The sequence below is a fragment of the Protopterus annectens genome, chromosome 7.part0, assembly GCF_019279795.1.
Source record: "Protopterus annectens isolate FY-2018-M chromosome 7.part0, PAN1.0, whole genome shotgun sequence".
NCBI classification, from domain to species: Eukaryota; Metazoa; Chordata; order Ceratodontiformes; family Protopteridae; genus Protopterus; species Protopterus annectens.
Genome location: NC_056739.1, coordinates 210,943,464 through 210,969,122, shown reverse-complemented (window position 1 = coordinate 210,969,122; position 25,659 = coordinate 210,943,464). Strand labels below are relative to the sequence as shown.

The window sequence follows — 25,659 nt, the reverse complement described above, 5'->3', positions numbered from 1 at the left end:
CGGGTACACTTATGCCTTCGTGGCTTCTATTTGCTTCTCCATTAATTTGGGACGGGGACTATGTTGCATACTATACATGCGTTTCATTCTGCACAGGACCTGGCTGCTGCCATTACTATTGTGGGCGGACCGTGGCTGTCAGCACATTAGGTTGCTCACCTCATGCTGGCTTAGACACGCCTCCAGACGCATCCTACCTGGGCTCGCTCACGTACACTACGCACGTGTCTGTGATTCCGGTGCACTCTCATTAATATGTATATGGCGCTACTGCGCCGGATATTCCATGCACCGCCGGCGCAGGCCTTACGCCGGCCTTGCGCCGAGCTTCATGAATCCCGGGGACTATCTTTCAAGTCTTGACAAAATAAGTCAGAGTGTTCCCTAAAAATTGTATTGCTTACTGAATGCATGACAGCACTACTGGGAAATGATAACAATAGCTGAGATTCATATATTTTTAGTATATATTTAGGATAACAAGAAGCCAGTGAGCTGTTTTATATTTTACCTGTTTACATCTTTGATATCTTTTTAACTCAGAACAAAAAGTATTAGTAGACAAATTTTCACTGCCTGAGGTCTGTTAGTATTATAATGCATCAATTGCTTATACTGTATAAATAAACTCATTCCTAAATATATGGGGTGATTATGTGATGCAGATATAAATTAATCCCCCAGATTTACTAAACTTCCCTGCAGGACTAATCTAGTCCTGCATGGAAGCGGCAGTTTAAGAGGAAGATGGCAGCGCGCCATGCATATTAATGAAGGCGCGCTGCCTGAACTCCTAATGCTACACAGAGCGTGGACGAGTGCAGGGGGCTTGTCTGAGAGCAGAGCTCTCAGAATAAACGCACCCCTGCAAAGTAGAACAGAAGAATGTGTAAATAAATGAACGAGACCACTCATGAGTGTCCGCATATTCCCACCAACAGTCTCCATGTGTTCAACAGCAACAGTACATTTAAATAAAATGAAGAATCACTATTATTTATTTTTTTTAAAACCCCGAGTACAACTAACCATAGGTGTGCGGGTTTGTCCATCGCCTAGCTACGGTTAAAACATCTGAAAAGGCTGAAGAGGATAACAAGGAATACATATGCAAATGCAGCAGCACAGCAATAGTGGAGTGGTTAGAGTATCCGCCTAATGCACAGGCATTCCCGGATCGAGTCACACTGCAGCAGAAATCATTTTCCACTGGAAATCTGTATGTGAGCATAATTTTACATCCTTTTGCTATATAACCTACAGAATAACAATTAAATGTGAACTGGTGTACTGCATGAAATGCACATGTGAAGTCTTAGTGTCATAATGAATAAGGCACATGTACGCAGGTCTAAGCACAAATAAGCAGCTGTAAGCGTGTCCAAGTGCGCTTGCACGGGGGTAAGCACTGCCCACACAGAGTAAGTAAAGTAGAAGCAAATGAGTGCAAGAAATTGTAACTGGAGGTTAGCAGTGCTTACTGTCATGCAAAGCCACTTTCAACTGCTGTAAAGTGCCTTAATCACTCTGGATCCAATGGCCCAAATTCCCCCCAGCAACAAAATAAACTGCCTCAGCAAGGCTCAAACCTAGAACCTTGTACACTACAGTCACAGTAGTTAACCACTAAGCCATCATAGCAATAAATAACTGAGATTAAGGCCATACATCCTATATACCCAGCCGGACAGAGGAAACATACACAAAAACCCACAAACAATGTAAATAGTCCACTGCTCCCCAGACCACAGGCAGGATACAACTGGGGGGGTTACAGAGTGCACCCGTGAAATCTAAAATCTAAAAACGCCCCAAAAATTGACATATAACCAAAGGAAGCCGATGCGACAACCATTCTGGCTGGGTTGTATACATACCCGGAATACAAGGGTGGGAAAGCCTGATGACCCATGGGTTGAGACAATGTACGACATGGGTCCCATGAAGTGGAGAGTGGGCAGCGTGTAGTGGTGTGTTCAGATCCGACCTGCACCCAGATTAAAGATCGGTGCTGTAGAAGAGGTGCGGGTGGGGGAACTATGGGTAGCTAGTTATGGGTCTAGGTGTGCAGGTGTTCACTGATATGTGTCTATACGGACAGCCCCAGGGATGTGAGCAAAAGTGTTCATTGGGCAGAGGCATCGCCCAACGAGCAGCCACACCCGCTACAAGTCCCACTGCAGCAAAGTTTAATCTACATGGCAAAGAACGGAATAACCAGATGTAGCTGTATATATGTAGAGGAATGTGTGTGTATATCTACCCATAGCTACATGGAGATATATCTCTCCCTCTCCATAGTACAAATGTATACATACAAAGACAGAATACATATGCATACTCACATATAGATATATACATATGCAGACACCCATACACCCGTATGTTGTTAGATATATATAGACAGCAATATATAAATATATACATTTATGCATACATATACAGATATATCTGTATATAGTAATGTTGATATATATATATATATATATATATATATATATATATATATAGATATATAGATATAGATATATATATATATATATATATATATATATATATATATATATATATATATAGATATAGATATAGATATATATATATATATATATATATATCTATATATATACATATACATGTGTGTGTAGATATACACATGTAAATAGCTAGGATTTGATACAGCAGTCACGAATTACATATGCTCACAGGTCATGCAAATGGGGGTGAGGAGTCCAAACAACAAACGTATAACATGTAGCAGCAACCACCCCCACCTAGACAGGTGAAACATGCAAACACACGATACAAGTAAACACACCACTGCTTCCAAGACCACAGGCAGGATACTACCAGTGGGAGAGACCTTTCAAGTCTAATCTTGAAACAAAGACATCAATGTCCATTGTGGGACACGCCAAAAATTAATGATCATCATAGTCAGTCCCTGTAATGATTCATCTAACCAGGCTGTATACGTACACGGACCAGTAGGTTGTGCAAGCCTGATGACCCATGGGTTGACACAATGTACAACATGGGTCCTTACAAGTGGGGAGTGAGCAGTGTGTAGTGGTGTGGTTAGACCCCACCTGCACCCACAGGAAGGATGAGTGCTGTAGAGGAGGGACAGATGGGGGAACTATAGGTATGCAATTATGGGCCTAGGCATGCAGGTGTTGGCTGGCGCAGTTGTATTAGGACCGCCCCAGTGATATAAGTAATATTGTGAATTGGGCAGAGCTTACTCCCATACCTCTCAACCCCTAAGAGGAAAACCACTGAACAGAACCTAAACTGTTGGGGGAAGAAATAGGGACAGAAAGCACGTATTCCACTTACAACCTTAGAAAGCTGATAGAATAATAGGTTATGCATTAGTATGACTCGGCTGAAGGATGTGGGGTCCTAAACCGAATTACTTGTCTGTATTTAATGATGTCACTTCCCAGGTATTTGCCAGACAGGTGCAGATTGTAAGAGGAACACACCAATAGTAGGAAGCAAACTCTGGACAGGCCGCAGGTTCTGTACAGTGGCAGGCATGCTTACGCCTAACGAGCAGCCATTCCCGATATGGGTCCCACTGCAGCACAATCTAATTTACATGGCTAAGTACGCTATAACCATATGTGTTGTTGCATAACCCACTATACAACACCTATGAACACATGGTCGCAACACCCCACTGTAGGCATGTAAGCTGATGTAATAGGCATCACAAGGTATTATTGTAGTCCTCACCCCCAGCCAGGGGTGTGAGTGTCTGACGCAAACACCAAATGCAGTGTGTATGTACAGCAGTTGTCGTAGACAACATGGCCAGCTGTGGACCTTCCCTGCAGCCATCCTGCACATCCCTGGATAATCCCCTACTAACACCCCCTTTTGTGCCCCATGCACACCATGTACCTATCAGCCCCTGTTCCATTTCTATTAATGTCTACGGGTACACGTAGGTGACACCCTCTTCCCCCACTATATTGCCAGTATTTGGAACCCCAACCCACATGTAGTATCACAGCTGTCCCACAGGACACATGTAACTAACACATGAAGGAACACCACAAGCACACCTGGAGCAGTGCAGGCTCACCACCTTGCAAAACCTCCCCACCTCACTCTCTATACCACTACATCAACTAGTGATACTGACACCTCTTGTCCTGCCTCGCATGCAAATACCAACATCTAACATACCTTCCCTATTGCTGCCCATCCAATTATACCTACGGGCTGCTATACAGTTACAATGTCACCCCCACTACCTACCTGCCTACTCCCTAGCTATTCACCTCTACGGTACCACACAGGTATGGAATAACTACACCTAACCCAAATACCTGCATGTAACCTACCCAGACCTGTGAAACAAGAATCCTACCTCACCTTAAACCGACCTTTGTCAACAGTCATATCTGACAAGTAAACCTGACCTAAGCATGGATAATACCGTCAGTTCAACGTAAACTAAGCATGATTAAAGGGGGATGTAGCAAAGTTATGTCTGTTACCCTCTATGACTGTGAACACCCCAGTATTAATTGGGATACGAAGCTGGGGTCAATGAAGAGCTCTACACCCAGGGCCACCACTGACAATGGAAAAGCATGCAGTCCGACTGTCCCGGTTGACAAATGTGAGCAAAATACATGACATTGCACCTGTGTATGCGGGAGCAAGCGGGTGTAAGCCTGTTTGGCCGCCGGTATGCAAGTACCACACTGGTGAAGCAATGTAGAGGCTAACTGAGTGCAAGACGCCGCAACAAGAGGTTAGTAATGCTGTGCTTTACGCAAACAAGTGCATACCCACCTACAAATGTTCTACAGTGCCTTAGGCACCCTGTAGCCAACAGCTGTTGTTGTGGCTATTAACAAAATAATCTGCATTGCCAGGTTGCAACCCCCCAACCCTGCACACTATAGTTGACATGAGTTCCACTAAGCCATGGCGGCTACACATTCAACTGCTGTGATCACAAACACATCATCCAGCACAGGCATCCAACAGTAGAGGAAATGTATATAATTATGTAGATGTATGTGCATGTGTATGTACAGATATAATATATATATATATATATATATATATGAAGAATGAGCATCATGACAATAAAGCATACAAAAAGAATGAGAAGGAAAACAACAGCAACTCCTGTATTCTTTTGTGCTGTCATCTTATGTCATATCAAGCTGGGCAGGGGTGAGCAAATCATTGCTTCTCAAACCACAGGCAGGATACTACCAGTGGGAGTAACATTGTCCACCTGCTAAGTCTACCTTACAAACAATTACAGGGTAGTCCTTGGTGGGACTACCCAAAAGGTGTGGGTTGTTTGGACTTCCGACCAGTACACAAGCCAGGGCAGGTATGTTGAAGGACTAAAAGGTTTGGAGAGCCTGATGATACATGGGTGGAGACAACATACGTGTAGGGTCCCTAACGCTGGGGAGAGGGCAATGTGTGGAGGTGTGTTATGCCTGGGATAGCAACTGGAGAATGGATGGTTTGTGTGTGTAGGTACCATGGGTATGAAATATAGATCCAGGCATGTTAGGGTTGGATGGCCCGGTTCTAACTGGATCGCCTAGTGGAGGTCAGCGAGTTTGTTATAAATATATATGCATACACACATACATACATCTATATGTAGAAGTACATTCCCTGTACCACATTCATTCCTTTTGCAGACATAAATAACATGAAAGTGCCCCTACAAACCTTGACAGTAGATATAATAATAGGTTGTGCATAACCATATATGTAATAGGTTCATAGGTAGGTGCTAGGCTATCTTCCAAAGGGCATTTATAATCCTAGGCAAGGTGTGTCAGCTCATGCCGCCTCATTGATCAATTTACTGGGTCTCTGTCAAGCAGAGCTATTGAATTGATCCCAGTATGTCCCAATATTTGACCCCCCCACCCCCAATTATATTAGTCTTTGGCTAGACTTCTTACATTAAGAGGTTGAGAGGTATGATTCTCGTGTATGTTTAGTTGTGTTGTTTGGTCTCTAAGGGTCATGACTGAATGGAGTCCTGCCTCACTGGAACAGTCTGCATACTCAGTTAACAGATGTTAAATAATCATTTAGTCATAGTCCAGTACAGAAAAGATGGTGACCCCCTTCTCTGCACTGTGGCTTATATATCCCGACTCAATTTCATGTCAAATACATGGCCTTTGTAACAGTGCAGACCTTACTTAGACTATCATGAAATGGTTGCCATCTATATATATATATATATATATATATATATATATATATATATATATTTATGTCTTTGCGACATATCCACGATTCTGTTGGCATATAAACTTCCAAGGCAAAATAAGCTGTTGTTTTGTTTCCATTGTATATTGCAGTACTATAGTATTAGAGTTACTAGAAGATAGAGGAAAGGGACAAATCTGCAATAATTCAGAGTTGTGTATTTAGTTTCTAAGTTAGTGCTGTTCTCAAAAGAATAAAATGTGAGGACTTTCCCATTATGAAATATTTGAATCATTCCTGTGATTTGCTGGCTACATCAATGCCAATCACTAAACCGGTCCTATTTGTAATATAATGTTGCCGAAGTCGTACATTATTGCTTTACATGTGTAACGTGTAAGTTATCATACAGTCTTAGTTATCAATTTATTTTAGTGTCTTGTTAACTGGAGTAATGAAGTAATGAAGTATAGAGTCTAATCATGAAATAAAGACATGTGTGTCCCAGGTAGGACAACCCAAGCATTGGGACTAGTGTGCTAGTGGTCACTCATGTCACCAATGTTTGTGGACTAAAAGGTTGGGATGTCTGAGGATACTTGGATTGACTCAACCCATGGGATGGGTCCAGAGGAGTAGGGAGTGGCCAATGTGTAGTGGTGTGGATACACCGTGTTTCCAACTGGAGAATGGACGATTGATGTGTTAATGACGTGTTGGGGCAGGTGTTTGGGGAACTAGGATCCATCGGTATATATGCAAATGAAGCAGCACAGCAATAGTGTAGTGGTTAGCGCACCCACTTAACGAGCAGGCATTCCCGGTTAAAGTCCCACTGCAGCACATATCATTTTCCATGTGAAAGCTGTATATGAACATATTTGTACATCTTTTTGCTGTAAAACCTACATAATAACATTTAAATGTGAACTGAAGTACTTCCTGAAATGCACATGTGAAGTGTCAGTGTCATAATGTATTTAGGCAGTAGTAAGCAGATTTAAGCACAAATAAGCAATAGTAAGCGTGTTTAAGTGTGTTTGCATGGGGGTAAGCACTGCTAAAGTCAGGTTACAGTTTCTTATACTCAGTTACCTGCTGAATTGCTTAACCTGTGTAGTCATTGCTTAGCTCCTGGCAAACCCAATGCAACCTTGCTTACAACTGCTTAAGAGTGCCTCAGTCACCCTGTAGCCAACGGCCCCTGTTCTACTCAGTAACAAAATAAACTGCCTCTACAAGTCTTGAACCCAAGACCCTACACTCAATACACAAAGTGATGTACCACTAAACCATGGCAGATATACATAACATGAAGTTTGCACAAACATATCCTGCAGCACAATCAGTCAACAGTCCAGGTAATGTATTATTATGACACCACATAACCCGTTAATGCAAGAAGTCTGGACAAAGTATGCCACACTGTGGGTACAAATAGGGATATATGTCAACTAAAGCTCTGTTACACTCAAATTGTTGCTAGATACACAGTTATATGTATTAGAACACATATGTAGAAGGAGATGAAGTCTGAAACACAAAAGTGTTGCCACTAGTTACCGACTTCAGTGCTGCGATCATCCATGACAATTGCCAAGTGAATGAAAAACAGGCTAAAATATGAGCCGAACATGTATGAACATATGGACAGATATATATGTAAATGTAGACAGATAGACAGCTATATGTAGATATATATTAATGTATGACTCACAAATAAAAATACAACAGCACTTGTATAGAGATACATACATATATTCATATATATACAACAATACTCACGCTGTCTGAAGGTCTGGAACCTTACCCAAATATGGATATGGCCTGTGTCTGGAGGTTCTGCTGTAAAAGGTATTGCTACCTGCTGTCTGTAACACTGATGTCCACACACAGGAAGGATGTCTTCCATACTGTAAAGGCAAAGGGACAATGCCCACAGAAGGCAGCAATTTATAGTACAGGGTTGCCATGACAGTGGTTATCTGAAGTACTACACAGCAGGCTGCATGCAATTAACAACTGGTGGACACTGACTGGTGCAGCGGCCACCACCTGATCGTGTGCAATACCAACAAAAGCATGCTGCAATCTATTCAAACCAGCTCAATCACTCTACTGGAGAGTCAAGATTGAGAGAGAGAGAGAGAGAGAGAGAAGAAAAAAAAACGTCAAGACGGTTCACAAAACTCAGGGTTGTGTTACAGTGGAAACAATATAACAGGTATGTGAAACAGATATGCATTTACTGGCATGTAGTATATGGCATAGATAAATAGGATGTATACTGTGAAAGGATGTATATGCGCCATCAGTACATGCTCCTGTAATGATGTTGTGCTCAACAATTGTACTGGACAGTAGTATTAGTCCCTGTGGGCAGTGGGACATACCTGTCAAATGTGCAGACCAGCAGTGAATGGCAAGGATGTGACCCATGATATCTGTGTTCTGTAAATTACTGTGGCCAATGGCTGATGGGGGTATTAATACCGCCATGATAGACACATGGGTGAGAGACCACACCACCTGCAGGACAGTCATGTTAGAGTGTAGCATAGCATGCCCACACTGCCATAGCAGTATAATATGAGTATCTAAAGTTTGTCACCATATATACCCCCATAATGTTAGTCTGTGTTCACATGTGACACATGTCTGTGTTGCAGCAAGGCAGAACAGTTCAGCTGTGAAGTAAAGAGTGTACATGAGTGTGGTCCAGATATTCATACGCACCACACATACAGATACATATACGTGTGATACATATTCACAGCTGCATATGTGTACAGAACCTCAGACAGTTATACATTTATATAGATATATCAACAACACAAAATGATATCTACACATATATGCACATATGTATATATACACACACATATATATATATATATATATATATATATATATATATATATGTGTGTGTGTGTGTGTGTGTGTGTGTGTGTGTATACAGACAGATATATGTGTGTGTGTATGTCGACATATATATATATATATATATATATATATATATATATATATATATATATACATATATATATATCTAGGTACACACACACACACACACACACACACATATATATACATACATACATATATATATATATATATATATATATATATATATATATATATGTGTGTGTGTGTGTGTGTGTGTGTGTAGATATAAATATATATACATGGCAATACATTTTCCCTTCCATGACATGTGTGAGAGAACATCACACATCAATACGCAACATACCTACACACCAGTACTTGGCTGCAAGATTGAGTGTGGAGTGAGGTGTGTAACCCATGTTGGTAACACACTGCAATTGCATGGGATGGTGGGGTATATATGTTGGTGAAGGGTATTAGGCACATATTGGTATGTAGGTCTGGTTGGGTGATAAACAAGACAGCATACAGGGCTGGTATATGGCACATGTGGTGGTTAAACACTGTGGACGGGTAGTTACATTTGGAATGTGGAGGCCATTGAGCCCCCCCACATGGGAACAAAGGGAATATGGTGGCCACCCATGGATAGTCACGACAGCATCTACATGGACATAAAGGTGCCTTCGCTGTGTGCTGGGCAAGAGGGAAATGCATGTCGAACTGTGTGTATGTGTACTGCATGCCTCCAGGTGATGTAGTACATACCCCATGTCACTGTGGACCTCCCTATGCCCAATACCCATGACCTACCTGGGTGACAGACACATGTCTGTGTGTGCTCCATGGCGGCGGCACCATCCTTTGAGGTGGTTCCACATGAAGGTAGTTACGGAACAGTAGAGAATGAGGTTTCATGGTGGGCCATGGATGTGATGTGGACTGGTAACATGTGCACATTAGGTTGGAGTGGTATTCCTGCTGGCAAATAACCCCTACACATACTGGTGTGTAATTGTCATGGAACATATGTGGGCTGTAATAGTCCACACAATCTCAAAACATGTCCAACAGCATATATAGGTATTCCCAATACTACAGAATGGCAGATGTGTAGCAATCACATAGCAGGCCTACCACATGCATATGTGGAAACATAGTGGCAGTGACAATGGCATGTAGGTGAAATACCCTGTAACAGCCATGCAACTCTAGTGTCTCTACAGGGAGTATATCTATAACCACATAGCAGAAGTGTTGTACAATACAATATATGGCTCAATGGTACACATACCAGTAGCATAGTATGAACATTATGTTGGAGCTGATATGGTGGTGGGAGACTGATATGTGTATTGTATTATGGTAAACTTGACATATGAGTTGCTCAGACATATTTCCAAAATTATGTCTTTCAGGGAGTATGGCACATCCAAGAAACACTGCATACAGTGCCGCTGAGGAGGAGATCATCATTATCAGCATGATCCACAAATATAATCTGCTCTTCTCATGGAAAAGCTTGGACCAGCAGGAGAGAACAGCCATGTAGACTGATGTGGTCCACAGGTGAATGAGGTGGGGCTGCACAGCCGAACCTATGAGCAGGTCCGCCACCATTGTAGTGACCTGCTCCGGCAAGTATGACGTATTGCCGCTGCCATGCAGGGTGACCACCTCACAACAGGGGGAGCCATAACATCCATCCCCCCCTCACCAGAGTGGAGGAGCTGCTCAGCAGCCTGGTAGCACCTGCCCGCCTGCAACAGCTCCAGACCTATATGGTCATGGAGGTGGGTGCTACTCACACACCACACATTGAGCATGCAGGTAAGGTTCCAGGGCATATCAGTAGACTACTGTATTGTATGCATCTGTACAGGTAGACCATGCATGTGTGAGATGTGGGGTATGTTGCTGTGTAGTACCAATAAGCAGTAATGCATAAACTGTAGTACTGTGGCTTTCAGCTGTTGTTGTACTGTAATATTGCAGCCACCCTATAGCAATGCCACAGCTGTGGCCATTGACATCAACTCTATCTCATGTCATTGTAGGCATCTCTGGGATACCAGCAAGGCAGCGGCCAGATGTCGGTGAGTACGGTTTAAGATTATACTTGGCAATTCACTGTGCATGTCATAGCTAAGGTGTAGGCCATGTACACATCTAACACACCTACCCATAATGCATGCTGTACATGTGCACTGACACAGCACACACCTCACTCATGGGATTATCAGCCTCAAACACATGCAATACACAGTCCATCTCAGACAACTTTGGCTACACTCCAGTACACATTGCCCAGACACAGCTGACATCTGCCCAACATACATAGCTATGTCATACACAGAGCAGTTGAACATGCTACATATAACAACATCCCACTCCCTCTGCTAACACACTCTCCAGGGTCCTAAACCTAATCAACACATTGCACATAACATACTGGAGGGATAGGGCCTTGTCCTGTAGGATCACCACACTCTGAAATGGACTACCCATACATGTCAGGCAATGCTACTCATTAGCCCTCTTGACAGAAACACTTGTCAATTGGATGGGGAATACACCATGGGTAGCATGTGTGTGCCACAGCCTGACAGGGGCACAGGTGAATAACATTAGTGGATGGTGCATGGCAGGGAACCCCTGTGACTAGGCATATGTAGGCCCCAGGACCAATAGAACAGTACTCACCTATGAACCTCTGTGTACCACAGGCAACATCAACCAGGGCCCAGTCATGGTCAATAGTGGTCTCTACACTCACCATAGGTACAGTACAATGTCTGTGTGGTTGGTCTAATGGTAATCTACCACTCATACATGCACCACTGATGATGACTTATGTGAATACACATCAAGTAGTCACTAAACACATGTGTTCACACATGATCCTGGCACACACAGAGGCCGTGAGCAGCAACAGAAACACACCTGACACATCTTGCAATGGTGTGCACACCTGTAAGGTATGGTGCACAGTACATGTCAGGGTGCTGAACGGATGCACAGAAATGCTGTGGACATGAGTGCAGTGGGTTCCAGGGGGAGGGCCATCACCTACAGACAGAAGCCATGCATCACAGCCATGTATAATTTTGGTAATGGGGATTGACTACAGTTGCACTGCATGCTGTTCAGCCCCACATGTCCTGCATGCTGACATGTGTGTATTTACAGGTATGTGTGTGATACTGTACTGCACCATCACCTGATATTGTGTGTGTTATGGGGTTGCTGGAGCTGTCTGTAGGTGCTGTCTGGTGTAGTGTATGGGTTGCCATGTATGTCGACTGCATGTGTGTATGTTTGTGTGACCATGTCTGCACATGTGTGTGTGTGTTTTGTGTGTGTGTGTGTGTGTGTGTGTGTGTGTGTGTGTGTGTGTGTGTGTGTGTGTGTGTATTTACTCTTTAGTGGTGTTGTACAGGTCTTACAGTCTGTTCCCTGTTTTTCCCTCACAGGTGGCGAGGTGGGGCTGGGTCCTCCCCGCAGGGAATCTGATGTCACTGATACAGATACAAATAGTGACCATGAAGATAGGTGTGTTGAGGCACAGGAAGGGTCATCAGGGGCTGCAGCTGGGCCACCAATTGACAACCCACACATATCCACACCATCCACGCACACAGTCACACTGCCTCTACACACCTCATCACCATTGGCCCTAGCTGAGGGACAGCCTACGATTGGCATGGGCCAGGACAGTGCGGTATCTATGGCATGTGTGTCAGGACACAGCAGCCATAGCCAGATGTCTGGCAGGGTATCACATATGGCAGATGTGCAGGGGTGCTCGTAGGGAACACTGCTGGACATCATGCACCTGGCAGATGTGCAACCCCTATTTCAACCACACGCATGTTCCAGACTGTCATGGAGGCACAGGCATGAATGGAATGGTACACCAGGCAGGGTCTAAGGGTGCAGAGGGCTCATCACATCTGTGTAACTGACAGCATCCGTGACCTAGTGGGTGCCATCCATAATTGCACCGAGGTCATGGACAGACAGTGGGGTGAGAGATTGGAACTCATCCAAAATGTTATTTCCATTCATCAGGACAGGGCAGGATGGTTGTGACGGCCACGTGGACATATGCCAGCAACACCAGCAGCTGGATGTCGCCGTTGACATCAAAACAGCCACAGCCGGTCCCGTAGTGGCAGTACCAGCCCCAGCACTGTGGGGGGGCTGACCACAACCTGTCAGATCAGACCATGTGCATGTGGCCCTGACCAGTCCCAGGAGGGATCTGGATCCAGTAGATGTCTTTCAAACTCGGGGGACAGTACTCAGTCTGGCTCTATACCTGATACTACCTGTAGCATCTTTGCCAGGCACAGGTCCCGTGTCCATGGCCTTAGATGGTGAGCTGCAAACACTGCCAGGTACAGTCTGCAGCTGTCCCACAATTCCCTGTATAGGGCAGCCACATGGAGGAACTTTGTGCATGCAGATACACACACATAAACAACGAACCTAAGGCAACCACATACCTGCACACATGATGTCACCAGTGGCCCATAACAATACTCAGCCCCCTCACACACACACACACACACACACACACACACACACACACACACACACACACACACACACACACACACACATGTTGTCAATTGTATGGCTTAGCCTAGGCCTCTGGCAAACCAACAACACACCCAGTGCATATGATGATACCTGTGCCACTGCCTGACATCCATAACATCGATGCAAGGACAGGCTAACATGGTACTGATGCACAGGGTGACTGTACAACAGTGTAGCAATGTAATGATGTGTAGCATGTTGTCAGCAGTAAAGTGAAATGCTAATATCTTGGAAGGTGTATCTGTGCAGCCATGATGCATCCTAGCTTTAATTAACAATGTATGTTGTATTGTTGTCACCAGTATCTGTTCAAATTGTATTGTGTTTGTCCATGTGCCACATGGCTGATGGGTGTAGAGGTGTCAACAGGCTTTCTGCAGTAGACACCAGTGAGTGTAGTGGGTGGTACACATGCCATGGCTGGGTACAACACACAGTGCCTTTGGTTAGGATGCAGTACAGGTACAGGACTGTACACATGGAGGTATGTCCCCATGCAGGTAACACCTCTGTTGCACATGTAATCCCACCAAGACAGCATAGGCACAACCACACAGTGGTATATATGCGGTCTGCAATGCGGATGGCATTGGACATGATAACAGCAGGATGTATGTCCCTCTCCCCACTCCACTGTGATCCTCACCTAAGTAACGTGTGTGCCAATGCCGGTGGCATAGCCCTACCATTAGGAGGGTGTGAGGCACTCAACTACTATGAATGGTGTAGACAACAACTAACAGCCTGATTACATACACTGTACAGTATTACAGACAGCTATGTGGGGGGATAGATGCAACAGTAACTGCAATTATGGCAGTTGTGTCTACAACAGCCACATCCAGTGAGTTATAGCAACCCCAGTAGTGCTGCACACCTCAACAGTGTGGAGGAGGGCATTGACACATCTATGACCTGTGAAATACTGTATGCCCATGGGATGGCGCCTGTGGTATGTTGGCATATGCCAAGCAGTCCTGGTGGAAACATATCCTGTGAATGGAGGTAGATCCCGTAACAACTCCACACATTCCTACAAGTGGAATGGTGTACAAAAGCCTGCTATGATGTACATAGGCATTGTGCACCTCCTAACCCTCATCTACACCTGTCATGATTGGGTTGAGGAGGTATATGGGGTTCAGGTTGTATTCTTTGCCTTTGACAAGTCCAACATTGGCAGGAGTCTGTGTGTTGAGCTAACCAGTGACATTGGTCATGGGTTAATTGATGGTATGTTCCATGTCCCTGCAGACCACGGTCATCCGGCTACCGGGTGGTAGTTCCCAGCTGACATGGTGGGTTTGTGGATGTCCTTGCCAACAATGGTGAAACCATTGTCAGGTGTAGGGCTATTGGATTGTGTGAGGGATCCCAGCTACTTACTGCACCTGCTCAAGGGGTTCTCCCAACCATGACATATCACTTGACTGTACTGCATGGTATGTTAGTAATGCCAGCCTTACATCCTACAGGTGGGATGGAGTACTGTTAACGTGTACTGTCCTTGTCGTGTAGGGTCCTGCTTATGGGATCAGCTAAGGCTGGTATTGTATTGCAGGCCAGACGTATTTGGCTTGGGGGTGAATACCTATCAATGTCAGATGTATGTTGTTTGGGTCTCTCAAACCCATCAATGGTGCATGTGGACATATATGTTGTGGTTACGTTCCCAATTCCATCTACAGATGTATGTCCATATATGCCTATATTGATATATATGTGTTCACCTTTGACAGGGGGACAATCATTTCTTTGGATGGCCCTTTCTGCAAACAGAAAGGACTAACCCGTTGTTTCTTACTGCACCACAGTGAAGAGAACTGCAGTTCTACAGGCACCTTCGCTGACACACGAACTGCAAGCTGGAAGACATATCGTACTGGTGGGGTGCATGACTCCCTGCACTCCCCCTCTGGGGGGGCCGGGCCCCCACAACCACCCTACTGTGATATATGAACCCCTAGTGTGCACTACATGGGGATAGGCAATTTTTCCCCATCCCCACTATAGTGCCATCCACAACCAAATTGCCTAATCTGCAATGAGTGAATGCATACTAACAGTTGCACATTGCACATTCTATGCATGTATTGCAGGATTGTGAAATGTTGGGAACATACTATAGGCCTACCAGCCTCCAGACACATGGACTTCTCCCTTTGAAAAGTGAGCCATATGTATGCTAAGATATATGCATTCCTAGTGCTGTCTATCTGTGGACATGTGGATATATGCAGATATATCGTTGGCTGCATGCATATCTATGTATATCTGTATATATTGACTTCTGTATATATATATATATATATATATATATATATATATATATATATATATATATATATATATATATATATATGTGTATATAGATATGTCTATACCTATATCTACATATATAGATAGATATATTATATCCATTCAATGATGAATATATATATATATATATATATATATATATATATATATATATATATATACACACACAAATACATCTACATGGTGGAATATATTCCCTGTAGTGTTGTATACCTGCCCTGGATGATATGCATGTGGACACATTATGATCATGCATATCTGCCATGGCTTAATGGTAAATTACTTTGTGTATGATGTGCAAGGTCCTGGTTACGAGCCTTGCAGGACCTGTTTTTTGTTGCTGGGCAGAACACACAAACCTGCTTACAACTGCTTTACAGTGCCTTAATCATTCTCTATCCAACGGGATGTGTTCTGGCCACAAATTAAACAACTCTGGCAAGGTTCAAACAAAGGACCATGCACACCCATGTACCACTAAGCCATGACTGGTACACAGATATTCAATTGCCACAACACATCAATGTGCAGGTATCACATGCACCACAATGGTCATAAGGAGGCCATATGGGCAAAGGGTACGAGGAGATGTCACACATCAAACAGCATGCGTCAGTATGCCCTGGGGGGGTTGTAGTGAGTGTGGATGTGGACATACACATGATACAACACACACAAACACACAGGGTGCCAGTTCTGACATGCATGGGTGCAGGTCTACATGGGTGTGTGGTGGTCAGCTGTGCCAGCAGGCTGTACAAGGGTAGACAATGGGTATACCTTGGCATCAGGCCACATGACAATGGTCTGCATTGTGGCTCAGGCCTGTAGTTACTGCATTTGCCCACACAGATGGGTACTGCATCCCCCATCCAGTCACCTGGGTGACTATTGTGTGTGGACAATGCTGTACACCACATGCCATGTATGTGTTCCTTAGTCTATGACATGGATGGTGTCTGAGATGTGCAGACCTCCCACATGCATGTACAGTGACATGTGGAAATGTACCTGGGGTGTCTGGCCCATGTTGTGAGCACAGATTATCATCAGATGTGCCAGTCTTGCCCTCCTGTGGCAGGAACTGGTACATGGCAGCAGGTTTACCCTTCACCTACATTGATGGCATGCCAACCGCATTCCCTGATGTCAGTGTCATCTGTCCATACAGGACATGTTGTCAGGCATGGTAGGTCCATTGTGAGTCACATGTGCACCACAGGTGGTGCAGGTGTCCAATGGGGAACATGGTAGAGGTGCACTGTCTGCATGTACGTGCATATTGGACAGATGATAAGGGTGATATGCTCTCTGTAGCCCACTGCTATCACTGCATAGCTGCTATTAGTGCCCAGTATGCAGTGTACTACCCATGTATTGCATGCTGCCTAGGCATGTGTGTTCATATGACACATGGGTTGAGTGTGTACTCTGGGTAATAGTGGGGTTGCTAACATGGATTGTCTAGCCTTGATGTCACATGTATGGGTATGGCTTTGCACCCCAGCCTCCCAGCTAATTTACATCTGTTATCCCTGTATGGTTGACATTGTGATAAATAGTAGGGTCACCATAAAATAAATTAGCAAAACACCCTCCACAATGCCCAGAGTTGACACACACTCACCTCTACACGGGATATGGGTTACAAACACACACACACACTCCTCTCATGTCTGGGAGTAGAACCCCTACCTAACTATTTTATTACACCACAGCACTACACAGTTATAGTACACACTGCAGACATTACTGGAGCATTCTTTCCCTGCAGGTGTATTTCACAGTGAATGACATCAGCAGGATTACCAAAGTAGGGCATTTCAACTGTACTGCAAGTGACTAACCTAAAATGCATTGCTCCTTATACAGCCAGTGAGACACACACAAAACATCCACAACTGACATGAGTGGGTATAGAACCCCCGATTGAGGTCGATACCACACTGCAGCATGGAGCTGTTATGGGACGCACCACAAGGATTGCTAGAGACTTCCTTCCCCAAAGGTATATTTCACATTGACTGACATCATCAGGTTTACCAAAGTAGGGCATTTCAACTGTACTGCAAGTGAGTAGCCTAAAATGCATTGCTCCCTACACAGACAGTGAGACACACACATAATATCCACAACTAACATGTGTTGGTATAGAACTCCTGAATGAGGTCTATATCACAGCACAGCATAAAAGCTGTTATAGGCCGCACCACAGGCATTACTAAATAATGTTTTCCCCAAAGTGCTACTTCACAATGAATGACATCAGTAGGATTGGCAATGTAGGGCATTTGAAATGTATTGCAAGTGACTAGCCTATGATGCATTGCTCCAGAGACAGACATTGCAACACACACAAAACATCCAGAACTGCCATGGGTGGAGTTGGAACCCTACCACAGTCCTATACCACACTACAGGAGTACGCAGTTACAGGATGCCCTACAGAGATTACTGGGCTATGATTTTCCCACATGTGTATTTCTAGGTGTGTGACATTGGCAGCCTTGCCAAAGTCGGGTATGTGTATCGTACGGGGTGTGAGTGGCCTAAAAAGCATTGTTCTTTACTCGCTCAGACACACACACACACACACAGATTCACATGCCAACACACAGTTGCCAGGTCTGGGGTTAGAACACCACTCTCACTACTTTATCACACTACAGCAGTTACAAGGCATGCTACAGAGATTACTGGACTATTTTTTCCACAGAGGTGTATTTCTAGGTGAGTGACATCAGCAGCCTTGACAAAATCAAGTGTGTGTATTGTATGGGGTATGACTGGCCTAAAAACATTGCTCCCTACTCAGTCAGACACACACAGATTCACACACCATATCTCACACACACAGTTGCCAGGTCTGGGGTTAGAACATCTACCTCACTACTTTATCACACTACAACAGTATGCAGTTACACGCTCTGGAAATTACTGGGCTATGATTTCCCCAGAGGTGTATTTCTAGGTGCGTGACATCTGCAGCCTTGCCAATGTTGTGTATATGAACTGTACTGAGTGTGAGTAGCCTAGAAAGCATTTCTCTCTACACAGCCAGAGACTGAGACATGCACACATACACACACTCACACAGTTGCCAAGTCTGGGGTTAGGACTACTACCTAACTAGTTTATCAGTACAGCAGTACACAGTTATGGGACGCCCCATGGGGATTACTTAGATGCAGCTCCACCAAAGGTGTATTTCACATTGGATGACATCAGCAATCTTGTCATGATACTGCTATGGGGACGGCGGTGTGTGCATGGGCTGTAACACATTCATGTTGGGGTTGACATGCCACATGCATGCACACACATGGTCATATGCTACAGGTACGTGTATACAGCTACTAGGTGACATCTTCCTTGTACAGTCATGTTGCACAGCTGGCACGTGCAACATGCCATCATACTGACAGATACTGGTGGCTAGTATCTGCAGTGAGTGACACCTGCACCTCATGTGTTTGGGGCCCTTTGTCTGTTTGCTGGGAGGGACAGGCCCAGATGTCTCCTTGTCATGGTCACCCTCTTCAACACATCTATGTCCATCTACCTTTGGCTTATTATAGTGTGTTGTCCTTACATATATGTCTGTATTCCTATCCACTGTGCATGCAAGGCAGAAGTGGTGCATACTGACATGTCGGCACTGAGAACTGCAACTGCCAGATATGTCTAGTCCACTGTTGTTTGCTGATGTGGCCTTCTTGTGTTTAAGTGTGTGAGCATGCTCAATATGGGCTTTCAGTATGTTGCTGACTGACATTGCCTTCATTCCTCTAAGTGTGTGAGCATACCCAGTATGGACATCTATACTGCATGTGTGGATCAAGTCCAGGTGGTTTGTCATGCTGTGTTGACCTTTGTGCTGTTCACTGAGAGGTAGCATGCTGTGTCTGCAGGGTATACATCAGTCATTTGGCATTGATTGCTGCGACATTTCTGCTTAGTGGGGGGGACACCAAACCATTTCTACATTTCTACACAGGGGTGGGGATGGCACACTTGACTGTTACTATAAGTGTACATGGGATGGTGGGGCACACCTCACACTTTTACACAGTTGCTAGGACTGTACTGGTATGTCTGGTACACCATTTCAGTCTGTAGTCTTACCTATTGTGCTGGCTAGAGGCATACCAGTGTACTACAGCTCATAGCTTTCACTCCCTACATATTAGTTTCTAACTTCTTAGCCTTCACAACTGACATCCAACTGGCTGACCTGCTGTAGTCTGTCTGTGTAGGGCTGGGGTAGGGGTTACCCATGGGGTTCATTCAGAGGCCATAGTACAGAATTTGTTTGTGTTTGTCTACACCTATCCTGCTGGCTGTGACTGTTGTTGGGTATTTGCCCCCCTGACTGGCATGTGTGAGTCACTTACCTTGTGGGTGTCCCGGTATTGAGGGTGGTGATGCAGGGCTGCCTATGTAGGATGCACATAGTACACTCCCTATACATGGTTGAGCACAGGTAGTGTCATGTTTGGCATCCCTTGTACTGTATGTGTGAGTCAGAGAGAGGTGTCATTCCCTGGGTCCCTACTGTGTCAGTGCATGTGCTATGCATTGCCTCTTGGCCAAGGCTAGGGCATACTGGGCATGCCTCCTTCTGCCTTCTGGAGCAGGGTCAGGTTGTTCCTCCTCTGAGTCACTCTGCACCTGTGCAGGCCTTGGCACTGGTGGGGGGCTGTTTGGCCCTGCTCTGTGCTATTCCTGCTGCAGCTGTTTCCACAGAATCATATTGTGTAGCATGGCACATACAAGGACAATTTGGGTGCATGTAGTTGATGAGTACTGCAAGGCTCCACCGGATGTGTCCAGGCACTGGAACCATGACTTGAGCATCCCAAACACATGCTCTATTATGATTCATGTTTGTGCATGTGCGTCATTATGGAGTTCTTGTTCGGGTGTGTGTGCATTTCTGATGGATGTCATCAGCCATGGCTCCAGTGCGTATCCAGCATCCCACACTAGGTGACTGTGTGGGATCTCCCCACTGGCAAATGTCTGGTACAGCTGCATCAGATGCCAGATGTGGGAATCATGGTAGCTTCCAGGGCAGTCAGCACACACATTCATTATTATGCCCTGGGCATCGCACACAACCTGGCAGGTGATGGAGGGGAAGCCCTTGCAGTTGATGTAGACCCTACCCCACTCACCTGATGGTGCTTTAATGCATATGTGCATGCAGTCTATTGCACCCACTACCTCAGCGTATTCTGCTATCTGGTGGAAAAGACGCATATTGCTGGCCAACACCTCACGGGTGATGGGGAAATATACATGCTCACCGACATGTGCTGACATGGCATCCAGGAACTGATAGAGTACCCTGGATGCTGATGCCTGTGAAATCCCCATCATAACCCCAGTTGGCCTTTGGAAGGTACCTGTAGCTAGTATTCTTAGACCTACACATACCTTGGTATCCACTGAGATGGGTTCCCCTCTGTTAGTTCTGTGTGTGAGGCGTGGCCGGAACAGCTCAACAATTTGCTGTAGGAGGTCCCTGTCCACCCTATAGCACTCCACTATCTACAGCTCATGTAGCCCTTGGTAGGTTACCCTGGGTCTGTACACTCTTCTCCATCTCCTCATTGTGGGTTGCTCAGCAGCATTCACATCCTCACCACCCTCAGCCTCTTGCACATGCTGGTTTATGATAGCAAATGCAGCCCCTAACATTTTTTCTCTTGCTTTTGTTTTGTAAAATTTCTCCATCTGTATACACCGGTGGTGCAGGGTTTTTGGGAAAAACAAGGGGGAAAGGTGTTTGCATAGTTTATAGTGGTGTGCTGGGCTGGGCTGGTCTGCTGCCTGTGTAATTGGCTTATTCTGACACATTTCACCTGTCAGCTAAGCTAGGTCTCCTTGATTACCTTCGTAGTGCTGTTTTCCCTTTCCATTGCCTCCCTGTTTAACCCCGTGTGTGCGCTGCCCAAACAGAGTGCTCATATGTGCACAGAGCTACTTTTTCCTGGTTTAACTTCCTTTTTCTTCCTGTAGGACCTGGTGTGTGGCATGCACACCTGCTTACACTTTGTAAAGTGTGCTAGGCAGGTTTAGACACACCCCTGGCTTAGCTGTGCTAACCTAGGAGCAATCTCGAGCCACAGGTCTCCAATCTGCTTACAGTATGCCTGATACACACCCCCCATGATGTCACCTATATCCTAGTCTTGCACCCAGCTATTTATACTCTTACACTCTTGGGACCTGCCTCACACCCTGGGAAAATCTGGGATTCACTAACCTTTCCCTCACTTGCATAGGATTGCCTACTAATGCATAGTTACATGTCACACACTGAGCCTCCCCCCTTAGCAACCACTACTCACTGGACAAGTTGTCCTTTGCCTGCCATTAACCTGCATGGCAGAATACTGATTTTAGTTAGAATGCTTATTTTAGGTTTATTTTATTGATTTCCCCCAATCCCATTTGCGCGTCACTGCCCTATACTTAACCAGGTGAGATCTGCGAAAAAAAATTAAAAGTTGTTTTTTTTTTATTTATTACACATTTTGCAGTGCCAATGGCCTTCTACTTGTTCATTGGCATGCTTCTTCAGTAATATGCAGCCTTTATTTGGAGTTGTCATAGCTCGGTTTTGTGGTTTGCAGAAATATACCCAGTTACTAACCGAGTACATTTCTGCAGACTGCACTCGTCCTGCACTGAGAGCTGCCAGCTTCCTGGATCACATATTACCCTCATTTGCATGGTTTTCACCTGCAAATGAGGGTAATTTGCATACAGGAGCTCGGTCCGTGCAGGATTAGCCTAAGATCTCACATGCACTTCCAGAGAGCTCTTTCCTGCATCGCATGTTGGCCATATTGCCAAAAATAGCTCAAACTAATCCTGCGCTCTATAAAGGGCTTCACAAATCCAGGGGAATGTCTGCAAACTTGTAGCCTGGTGGTTTGTCTCTGTTATACTAGTTCTCCTCTCCCATCTCTGCTCCTTTTTTGTTTCATATGTCTTGCCTGTTCTTTAAAGGACAATTTTACCAGTAACAATGAAAAATAAAAAATAATCATTATATTTAAATTTTTTATGCATTACTGACCCCCTCTGCATCATTCTAAGGGGTTAACATGTTTTATAGTGTGTCATGCCTCAAAATTTCCTAATGGGAACTACCGTAATGAAAGGGTCTGCTACAAGCACTCATGTCCCAGACCATCAAAGGCAACTGTATTGAAGCCAGAGCACCTCATAACTTGGATAGACTACCATTCATGTTAGAACTCAAATATGAGTTTAAGCTGTCAGCTGACACATCTTACCTGAGCACTTTAGATGAGCTTGTGTGAGGTATGTGTATCAGTCATAGTGAGGCATTAGAATGGGGTAGAAGTGTAGATTAGGGTGCCAATCAGGAAGGAAACTTTAGGCTTATGTAGTAGGAGGGGGATTTTAGATTTACATCACAAACAGGAGTGGCCCTAGGTCATCTGGTGCCCTAGGCAAAAGGGCTCTCCAGCGCCTCCCACCACACCACCCCAGTGCCTTCATCCTGGTCTACTTACATCAAATAAATACTGGAAAAGCACCCCTGCTAGAGTGGCGCCCTAGGTGGTCACCTAGTTGGCCTATGCCTAAGGCCAGCTATGATCGCAAGATGAGAGTTTTATGGTCAGGGAGAGAGAAGAGAGTGTTAGAGTTAGGGAGCAGGAAATTAGTTTTAGGACTAGGAAACAGGAAGAGAAGTTTAGACTTAGGAAGCAGGAAGGAAGTTCTAGGATTTGAGAGAAGGAGATATATTTTAGGTTTAGGGAGCAGGATGAAAGTATTATAGATAGGTAGTGAGAAGGAATTTTTAGGGATAGAGTATGGGTCCTGGTAGTGCTATACAGTTTTATAGGATAGGGTCATGGGATGGCTACATAGTTACAGGAGATTTAGTGGGTGTTCAAGCATGACTACTTCTGTATTTGAGCAAGTGGCAGCAAGCATAGCATGTGAGCACTTGTAATAGATCCATAATGAAATTACTGTATTTACAGTTTGTCCTTCTTTTTTCCCTAATGTGCATTGTATCTCTAAAATTTGACAATGCCCAGAAATCATAATTTCAAATGGTTTGACTTTACAATTATTAAAAGTGGTATGCCCATGAATCATTGGCTTCTTAAACTGTCTTTGGAGACAGTGTTATTTTTCCATGGACTGGGTTCAGTTAACTGCAAGTTGCTAAACTGCCTTTCATAGGTTCACAGGTTCATATGTATATACTAGGCTAACAACAGCCAGGGCCTTTATAAGCCTAGCCATGCAATCTATCCCAAATGAATATATATTTCTCAAAGGCGTTTATTAGGAGGAGGTATGTTAGGAAGCTTTGATAGGTTATGTGGGGGAGGTATGTTACTTTGGACATTACTGTCTGCCTCTGTCTATCAAAGACATGGGAGCCAGACCTGGGGTGAATTTTCGAATTTCCATCTATTGGTCAAGAGTATGCTTAAATAGGGTTAGGGATTGATTCTGCTTCACATGGATGGGGAGCTTATTCCAGAGCATGGATGTTCTCTGCTGCATATTTCTGTCTTGACAACATTTATTATTAAGTCATAAACAAAATTTAAATCCTTGGCTCAAGTAGGTCTGATGTAGTTTGTTTTGCAGATGTGCAAAAAGTCTATCAGAGCTGGGTGCGCAGATGCCTTCTTTGCTCACCAGTGGGAGTGGGGAGCCTTGAGCAGCCTACCAGTCCTTGGGGGAAGTGACCTCAGCACAAGAAGCTGTAGTAATTGGTTGTTTGGAACCATTCCTACCTCTTTTGTAGTTTACTGCTTAAAATCCGCCTCTGGGCATTTTTTTTCTGGCTATACTGCTCAGACAAGCTCCACGTGGGTTTACAGAGTGGTCCTAGCAGCAAGGAACTCGAAAAAGCGACTACCTTCTGGATTTAAGTATATTTGCTTTTTTTTCACTGAAAATAGCTTTTGTTGCTTACTTTAAACTAGCCTGAACTGTTTTTTTTCTGATTACTGCATTTATTTTTAAATCTGCACTTAAAGTTACATTTAGTCGAATTTAATCGAAAGTTTGCTTGTTTGTTTGTTTAATTTAACTGTGGAGGCTGCCCACTAAAGTGTGCTAGCCTGTGTAACTAAGTTATCACTGTCTCTGCATTTTCTGTGTATTTCTACAAAAAACAAAAACAAAAAATAATCCTTGTTTTCCCGCCTTTCTCGACTAGTTTAGACCAGTATACAGGCATTGCTGTATTCTGGGCTGTGGTGTAGTTCCTGTGTTGTCCATTACCTTACTTGGATAGAAGAAAGTTTCTTTGCTCACCAGTGGGAGTGGGGAGCCTTGAGCAGCCTACCTGTCCTTGGGGGAAGTGACCTCAGCACAAGAAGCTGTAGTAATTGGTTGTTTGGGACCATTCCTAGCTCTTTTGTAGTTCACTGCTTAAAATCCGCCTTTGAACGGCTTTGTGCGGTCGTGCACGTAGCGCATCGCTGGTTAAACAAGGTTAAACTTTTTCTGGCTCCGCCAAGTCTGCTCTTCAATTTTTCCCTTAGAACTGTTCTACTTGCAATCTAAACAGCCTATACTCTATCAAAAAAGCTCAGCACTTGCTCCTAAAGCATTTTTATGCAG

General features: G+C 44.4%; 1 protein-coding gene across 1 annotated transcript in view; it reads left to right on the top strand.

Annotated features, from left to right (window-relative positions):
* ELP5 (elongator acetyltransferase complex subunit 5) overlaps positions 1-25,659 on the top strand; it is a 912,344-nt gene that overhangs the window by 567,380 nt on the left and 319,305 nt on the right. The gene's annotated exons all lie outside the window — the stretch shown is intronic.